General features: G+C 42.7%; 1 pseudogene; it reads left to right on the top strand.

Annotated features, from left to right (window-relative positions):
* The first annotated feature begins 5806 nt into the window (after nucleotides 1-5806).
* On the top strand, nucleotides 5807-6668 carry LOC116892014 (annotated as a pseudogene).
* Nucleotides 6669-8170: the final 1502 nt, after the last annotated feature.

Raw genomic sequence — 8170 nt, 5'->3', positions numbered from 1 at the left:
TTTATTCATTTAAATGTAATTTATTTATGTAATTTTGCGATGCTGTGACTCAAAGGCAAGGTCTTATACATGTTAGACTAATATTCTACCACTGAACTAAAACAAGAACTCAGTGAGGATTTTTAAAATTATTATTATTGTTGTTATTATTATTATTATTATCCTTTAACCTTCTTTTACAGTCCAGTCATTATCCCCCTCCTGGCCTACCCCCTGACAGTTCCTCATCCCATTCTTCCTCCCCCATCTCCAAAAGGATGTCCCCATCCTACCCCTACTCCACCAGATCTCCCCACTCCCTTCAAGTCTCTCCAGGGTTAGGTACGTCTTCTCTCGCTGGGGCCAGACCAGGCAGTCCTCGGCTGTACATGTGTCGGGGGGCCTCATATCAGCTAGTGTATGCTGCCTGTTGATGGCTCAGTATCTGAGAGATCTTGGGTGATCCCAGAGATATGTGAGGTGAGAGATCGCAGGACTCAGATGGAGGACCTTAGATGGAATGCCCAACAGTGGGGAGAGGGAACTTGTAGCGTCCACCTCCAGTAAAAAGACAGGGCATCAAGTGGAGGGATGGAGTTGCCATCCCAAAGTCAAAAACTCTGATCCAGAATTGTTCCTGCCTAAAAGACCTGCAGGAACAAAAATGAAGAAGAGGAAAAGGGAAAGGAGGGAAGGAGTTCCAGTGACAGCTCAAATCGGGATCCAGCTCAAGGGGAGGCCCCAAGGCCTGACACTGTTACTGATGCTATAGTGTGCGTACAGACAGGAGCCTAGCATGGCTGCCTTCCAAGAGGCCCAACAAGCAACTGACTGAGACAGAGGTAGATACTTACACCCAACCAATGGACAGAAGCTGGGGACCCTTGTGGTTGAATTGGGGAAAGGATGGGAGAAGCTGAGGAGGAGGGCGGCCTCATAGGAAGACCAGCAGCCTCAACTAACCTGGATCCCCAAAATTTCTCAAAAACTCCATTTTAAAGAAAAACCTAAAAGACAACAAAAATCACCCTGAGATGAAAAGAGATTGGTACTATGAGGCAAGAGCAGGTATTATAACCCTGGCCTCTTAAAAGGTAAAGAAAACCACATTGAAAATACTTAAATTCTCAGGAAAAGGTATAAAATATAAATAAGAATCAAATGAAAACTGCATATGCCAATAATTTCAACCCATGAAAGGATGACACCTATTTAGAGTCAGCCACAGGTACACAGAGAGAGAGAGCCTGTCTAGATAAAAACAGTAAGAGCGACAACAAAATAAAACAAGAAGAGTTAAAGCTAAGTTCTGGAGAAAACATCACAGTGTGTTCTAAGCAATGAAGATGGCAGGGGAAGGGCAGGGACCCAAGCAGAGATGAGGGAAAAGCACGGAACATCAACACCCAAGCTGTATGGAGATTACAAACCTGAGAGACCCAGCCCCTCAGCGGACTGAAGAGTGGAGGCGTGGGCTCCCAGTAGAGGTGTGGGAATCTGGTGCAAACGCACGTGAGAAGCTGTGATACCATTCATAGACTGAGTGAGAGACAGGTTATGGAGGCCAGGGCTTCAGAGAACAGTCCCCCAGCAGGACAGAAAAAGCCCCAGTCTCAGACAAACTACAACAAACAGCCGAAAAACCAAGACAAGGTAGAAATCCCAAGAGCGGCCAGGAAAGACTGCTGAACATACACAGGGAGCACCATCTGAACCCAGCCACGCGTCTGAAAGGATAAGGAAAGGACCTAACCTACAATTCTCACTCAGTAATAATAAGAAACACCCAATTTAATAAAGATGGGAAAAATGCACTGCATGGAAAAAGTTTAATTAAAAAGTATAAAAGAAATAAAGATATTATGCTGGCTAGTTTTTATGTTAAGCTGAAAAAAAAACCTAGGTAGCTTTAAAACCACAGCATTCATTTTAAATTTCATTTTTATTAAATCAAAAAGTTGGAGGGAAGAGGCATACATTTGTAATTTTTTATAATTTTTAACATTTATTTATTATATATAAGTATACCATAGCTGTCTTCAGACACACCAGAAGAGGACATCTGATCTCAGTACAGATGGTTGTGAGCCACCATGTGGTTGTTGGGAATTGAACTCAGGACCTCTGGAAGAGCAGTCAGTGCTCTTAACATCTGAGCCATCTCTCCAGCCCTACATTTGTAATTTTTAAAACCACCACTACCCAGGTAATGCTAACATTTAGAAAAATAGGGAAACCATCAATACAAAGCTTTTAAAATAAGAACATGAAGTTGTAAACTTTTAAAAAGAAAAATATATTTGAAGAACACATGTATGAAGTTCAAATGGTTATTATAATATCCTTGACAAGCCCCATACATTCAGACCTGCTAAGTTCTAAGATGAATGAGGTGGGCAGCCACACTGTTTATATGCAATGTGGTAAAGGAGGACTCTGGAATCTAAAGACAGTGATATCATATAAATACTGTCCCAACGACAGGTGTTCTCTGTGCTAGTCCAACTTTTTAGGCAATTTCTCTCATTATTGTTGCCAAAGTTTTGCATATATATTCATATATATGAATGAATTGCTGTGGGTATATCTAGTGTGTAAACAGATAGAGATGAATTCCTCAAACACTTGAGAGACAGCTACTATATTGCAGGTAGGAGCTCTGCTCAACTCAGCCTAAAAGAAATGGAAAGTGAGCTGTATTTATGTAGAACCCAGGCTGGCAGTCTGCCAGGCAGAGCAATAGGTTCTTTGACAGAATCATCTGTGGAGACAACACATTCCACACCAATTCCTCTCCATTGGTTGGCTCACTTGACTACCAGAACAAAACATACCACTGGATGTGTGACTTAAATAACAGACATTCCTTTTTCACAGTCATGGAAATGTCTTAGACCAGGACACTGGCAGCTCCCATATTCGATGAGCACCTGCTCTCTAGCTCACAGATGGTACCTACTCCCTGAACCTTTGCAACATAAATGGGGCAGGAGAATGCTTAGGGTACACTGTATAACCCCATTCACTGGGGCTCTGCCTTCATGACCTGACTGCCTTCACAGCCCTTACCTCCTAATATTAAGGTGAAGACTTTGACATAAAATTGTTATAGGAAGCATAGGCGCTGGCTCCATTATAACACTGCAAGCCCAGCTTCCATTATTGATCAACAAATAAATTTAGGTGGCTGCATTAATCCTAGTGTTTCAGGGTTTTGTTTTGTTTTGTTTTTTCTCTGCAATTTAACAAGAGCAAGCTAGATGCTGGGGTTTTTTGATATATTAAAATTACTTGGAATACACAAAGTTATGTGGACTGATTTGCATGCTTTGTCTCATTCATATAAACAAAGTCTCCCAGCATCCACAACATACAGACAACAAATGAGTTGGTTGGAGGTCAGGGGAGGCAGCTTAGAACTGCCTGATACTTTAAGGACAACAAGAAGAACTGATTCCCAGTACCTGCACTGCATAACTGTCATAATTACTATTTGTATGGGAATGAAAGTAACAGCACAGGGTAAAAGTGAAACAAACAACGGAAAAGCAAGCATATGGAGATGGACCTACAGCACCATCAGCCATATGCAATGGAGGGCAGCTTTCTTCCCTAAATAAAACCTCTGAAAGGTGCTCCCCAAAATAAATTTTGGAATTAGCCTCGGAACACACATGGCTAAATCTACAGAAGTTTGGTCACGTCCTAGATCATACGGACACACACCACAGCAGCAAGTTCACATGAACCTGGAAATGGCCAGCTGCTCCTGAGTCATAGCAGGGCACGGCACTGTGATGACCCCTGTGGCCATGCTATACCATGATCTGTATGTCTGTACCTAGGAGCTTCTGCCAGCTATGGGTTTTTCAATTTGACGATTTCATTTTGATCAATATTTATTAACTGTGGATTTCAATCATGTTCAGTAGATCTCACCAAATGTATACAATGTGCACTGACCATGTTTTCTCTCTTAGCCTCACCTTTTCTCTCCCCTTGTAGCTGTCTCCCATTCCCCATCCACACTTGGGTAGACTGCATTCAGCTTCTACATTTGAGAGGGAGAGGGGGGACACGTGTTGTTTGGTTTCTAGCTTATTTCACTTAACATACGTGCCTAGTTCCATCCATTTGTTTGTGAAGGCCACCATTCTGTTCATCCATCCTACTACGTTTATGTATCACACATTTTTATCTACATACCTGCTCATGGGCACCTATTCTGATTCCTTACCTTTGCTACTGTGTATAGGGCCCCAATAAACACATGTAAGCAGGCACGTATGTGGATACTGATTCTATTTCAGGAATGGAGTACTTGTTCTATAAATACTCCATCTCTTCATGGCTGGTTTAGACTTCCCTTACCTCTAAGACATGCTAATACCTTCAAAAACTGATGCTCTCCTTCCAGGATAAAAAGGAGACAACAACAACAACAACAACAACAACAACAACAACACAGCCTGAGGGGATCATTAATGTATATATCACCTGCATGCTATCAAATGTTTTTGACTTGAACTTGTAACTCTAGAATAAAGCTAAGGATTCTATGTACACTTGCCTATGAGGCTGAGGTAACTCCAGAGGCACGGAAACAGCCAGGAGGCTCCCCCAGTTGAGCTCTTAGTACTCAGCTCTACTCCTTGCCAATCACAACAACTCCTTTCTCCACATGACAGCCAGAGCCTACTCACCACACTCTTTTGCCAAGTTTCTAAAAGCAACCCCAGTTGTCTAGGATCTGAGATAAAACAAAGTGTGTAATGGCTTAAATGTGTGGGGCCAGAAGGTCAAGTAGGAGAGTTAAGGCCTTATGTGGTTGGCACAGCCATAAATTTATGAGGCCAAGATTTATTATAGCTGTGAGGAAACAGATTAATATTCCCTCATACCAAAGACAATCCCTAAAATAAGGGGTGAAATGGAAAATGTTTCAGTGGAAGGTATTAAAAAACGTTATCCAGAATAACCACAGATTGTGCAAGTAGTCCAAAAACAGGACACAACAGGGACTGAGTTTCCAAATTTATAAGAGGGGCCACTGCTGAAGTTATACCAATGGCCCTACCCTCAAAACGGTAGACTAATAAGCCTGTGTGGTAGAGCAGTAGATCTTTACTAAAGGTAAATTACAGGCACGTGAGCTGTTGGTACAAGAGCAGCTGGAGGCTCAACATATAGAAGAGTCTATCAGCCCAAGGAATTCACCTGTTTTTGTTATAAAAAAAAGAAGTCAGGAGAACGGAGAATGTTAACAGATTTGAGAACTGTGAATAGAGGAATCCAACTAATTGATCCATTACAGCCTGGAATTTCTTTGCCTTCTTTACTGGGTAACTATGACCTGTAATAGTAAAGCAATCCCAGCTGTCTAGAAGACAATGCCAGCCCCATAAGTTAATTCAGGGAGAAGAGACATTTGTCCTGAAACACCAAAAGCTGGTAGTGCTTTCCCCTTTTAACAGGGCACTGAGATTCTTGGCAATCTACTTGAGGGGGCTAAGACACTTCAACAGAGAGAATGGCCTGGATGCATTAACAGTGGGACTACTTGTAAAATGTGTTTACAAAATAGTGATTTTCCTGAAGGAAAGACACAACAGTAAATAGTAACACCGTGCTCACACTCTCTGCCCTCCACATGCATATCATGTGTACTCCCATATGTATTACATGTTTGCACACATATGTGCATCTATGTTCCTCATGCCTATATTTTGGAGAACCTGAAAATACTAAACATCATTTTCTTTTTCATTAGTGATTTAAGAGTGTCATACACTTTTTCCTGTCCGGCCGCCATCAGAGAGCTGCAGCCATGGCCCTGCGCTACCCCATGGCGGTGGGCCTCAACAAAGGCCACAAAGTGACGTAAAACATCAGCAAGCCAAGACACAGCCGCCACAGCCACGGGCGCCTCACCAAGCACACCAAATTCGTGTGAGATATGATCCGGGAGGTGTACGGCTTCGCGCCCTACGAGCAGCGCGCCATGGAGCTGCTCAAGGTGTCCAAGGACAAGCGAGCACTCAAGTTTATTAAGAAGAGAGAGGGCCCAATTAGACAAGATGGATGAAGCAAAGAAGTGCAGGCCGACAGGAGCCGGATGTAGATCTCTCCTGAGAGACACAGTCAGAATACAGCAAATACAGAGGCGAATGCCAGCAGCAAAACACTTAACTGAGAATAGGACCCCCGTTGAAGGAATCAGAGAAAGGACTGAAAGAGCTTGAAGGGGCTCGAGACCCCTTATGAACAGCAATGCCAAGCAACCAGAGCTTCCAGGGACTAAGCCACTACCTAAAGACTATACATAGACTGACCCTGGACTCTGACCTCATAGGTAGCAATGAATATCCTAGTAAGAGCACCAGTGGAAGGGAAGTCCTTGGTCCCTGCTAAGACTGAACCCCCAGTGAACGTGATTGTTGGGGGAGGGCGGCAATGGGGGAGGATGGGAGGGGAACACCCATTAAGAAGGGGAGGGGGAGGGACTGGGGGATGTTTGCCCGAAACCGGGAAAGGAGTAACACTCGAAATGTAAAGAAATACTCAAGTTAATAATAAAAAAAAAAAAAAAAAAAAAAGAGGGTGGCACGCACATCCGCGCCAAGAGAAAGAGGGAGGAGCTGAGCAACGTGCTGGCAGCCATGCGGCAGGTGGAGGCCAAGAAGGATTGATGACCCCTCCCCCGATAAAAGATGGTTCTTAAGTTTGTGTAAAAAAAAAAGTGTCATGCAATATGTTTTGATCATATTCCTACCCTTCTCCCAACCCCTCTCAGATGCACCCCTACTCCACTACTCACCAAACTTTGTCTTTTCTTTAAATTCTTTAAGATTAATTTCTGCTGCTAAAATATTCTGGAATATGTAATCTTCTACCAGTGCATAATCACTCTTCAAATAAACTGATGTTCCCTTCCCCAGCAGCTAACAACTGCCAATAGCTTCATGGTTAAGAGTGGGATTATGTGCCAACTCCTTTCTCCACGATAAGATGAGGTCTTATCAGATCTACACAGGTCTGGTGCATGCTTCTGCACCCACTGTTAGCCATATGTGCAGTTCTGCTGTGTTTAGAAGATAATGTTTGCTGGGAGTCATCCACCACTTTTGGCTCGTACACTCCTGCTCACTCACTTTCCTGCAATGATCTTTGAATCATGGAGATGACAGGAGGAGTATATAGATCTTCCTTTCATGGCTCACCGCTCTGCTGTCTCTTGTTCTCTGCACCTTGGTGAGTTGGGGTCACTGTGTTAAATCACTATTTATTAAAAACAGAAGCTTCTCAGATGAGAGCTGAGAGATGCCATGATCTGAGTATGATGATGTGTTATTAGGAGGTGGTTTAATACTGTGTCCACTTAATAGCATAATAGCAGTAGGTGCTTCCTAGGGACTATGAACTGTCTAGCTATAGGTTCTTGGTCCAATATGGTGCCAGGTATTTCATCTTGTAAAGTGGAATTAAGTTAAGTCAGAAGGCGGTTGATTACTCGAATGACGTTCATGTCACTACTCCACTAAGGAGCATGTCTTATCAAGCCGGTCATTACTGTCGCTTTCTAGGTTCACATCTTGGAATGATTGGTGATCACTTTTATCCTCCAATAGCTTGCATAGCACGTTATAGCACTAAGAAAGGTAACCAGGAGAGATGAAGTTTCCATAGATTTTGTCATGCTCTATGACTCAACTATATGGTATCTTCAGCAGTAGGGAAAGTGTTCATCCAGTTCTGGAGGGTTCCCAGGAGGAGTGCAATAGCATGCAATGTTGGAAGGTCAAAGGGGCTTCACTGACAAACACTATACCCCAAGAGAATTAAGCTACTTCTGACACTGGGATTTTTATTTGTTAGTCGTTATGTCTAGTAGGGGCATTGTTGTCTTTTACAAGGTGACTCTATTTTAATATATTCTTTCTCTCTCTCTCTCTCTCTCTCTCTCTCTCTCTCTCTCTCTCTCCCCCTCACTCCCGGTCCCTTCTGTGAGTGTGTTTTCCAAATGTTTTTTCCAAAAGGCCTTTATTTTCTGTCTCAAAGATTCAACTGCTTAAAAATTAATATTTATATATAAAATTATATAGACCAATTATATAGACCAATACATCATTCCAAATAACAAAAGGCACTCACTCATCCATTCACTCCTCAGTAACCACACCACGGACATTAT

Source organism: Rattus rattus, chromosome 2 (genome assembly GCF_011064425.1).
Source record: "Rattus rattus isolate New Zealand chromosome 2, Rrattus_CSIRO_v1, whole genome shotgun sequence".
Classification (NCBI taxonomy): Eukaryota; Metazoa; Chordata; class Mammalia; order Rodentia; family Muridae; genus Rattus; species Rattus rattus.
Note: the sequence above shows the minus strand (reverse complement) of the source record. Positions and strands in the feature narration are given on the sequence as shown.